Raw genomic sequence first — 1,264 nt, 5'->3', positions numbered from 1 at the left:
GCCTTCCTCAATCTCCCAACTCTGCAATTCCTATTGTTTCTGCCTTCTAAACATGTCTCATGCTTTTTCAGTTTTCTCTACACTATGATGGTTTGAATCCAAACTGCTTACATTACACCTTTCTCCTAACCAGTCTCATCTTTAAATATTTTGTTGTTGTTCAGTTGATAAGTCATGTCTGACTCTTTGCCACCCATGGACTGTAGCATGTCAGGTTCCTCTGTCCTCCACTGTCCCCTGGAGTTTGCTCATATTCATTTCCATTGAGTCAGTGGTGCTAACCATCTCATCCTCTGCTGCTCTCTTCTCCCTTTGCCCTCAATCTTTCCCAGCATCCGGGTCTTTTCCAGTGAGTTGGCCCTTAGCATCAGGTGGGCAAAGTATTGGAACTTAAGCTTCAGCATCAGTCCTTCCAATGAACATTCAGGGTTGATTTCCTTCAGGATTGACTGGTTTAATCTCTTTGCTGTCCAAGGGACTTTCAAGAGTCTTCTCCAGCACCACAATTCAAAAGTATCAATTCTTTAGTGTTCAACTTTCCTTATGGTCCATTTCTTACATCTGTGCATGACTACTGAAAAAAAACCATACTATATGGATCTTTATTGCCAAAGATTGCTTTTTACCTTGATTCATGGACCTAACATTCCAGGTTCCTATGTGATATTCTTTACAGCATTGGACTTCACTTTCACCCCCTGACACATCTGCAATTGAGTGCATTTCTGCTTTGGCCCAGCCTTTTCATTCTTTCTGGAGATATTTCTCTGTTCTCCTGTAGTAGTATATTGGATACCTGCTGACCTGGGGGGCAGAGTCATCTTCTGGTGTCACATATTTTTGCCTTTTCATACATTTCATGGTGTTCTCATGGCAAGAATACTGGAGTGGTTTTGCCATTCCCTTCTCCAGTGGACCATGGTTTGTCAGAGGTCTTCACTACAACACATCCATTTTAGGTGGCTTTTCAAGGAATGGCTCATAGCTTCATTGAGTTATGCAAGCCCTTTCACCACAACAAGGCTGTGATCCATGGTGGTGGTTTAGTCACTAAGTTGTGTCCAACTCTTGTGACCCCATGGACTGTAGTTTGCCAGGCTCCTCTGTCCATGGGATTTCCCAGGCAAGAATACTGGAGTGGTTTGCCATTTCCTTCTCCAGGGCATCTTGCCAACCCAGGGATTGTACCTAGGTCTTCTGCATTGCAGGCAGATTCTTTACCAACTGAGCTACTGGGGAAGCGAAGGGTCTTTAAATCCCTCAT

This window comes from Bubalus kerabau, chromosome 4, assembly GCF_029407905.1.
Source record: "Bubalus kerabau isolate K-KA32 ecotype Philippines breed swamp buffalo chromosome 4, PCC_UOA_SB_1v2, whole genome shotgun sequence".
In the NCBI taxonomy this organism is placed as follows: Eukaryota; Metazoa; Chordata; class Mammalia; order Artiodactyla; family Bovidae; genus Bubalus; species Bubalus kerabau.
Note: the sequence above shows the minus strand (reverse complement) of the source record.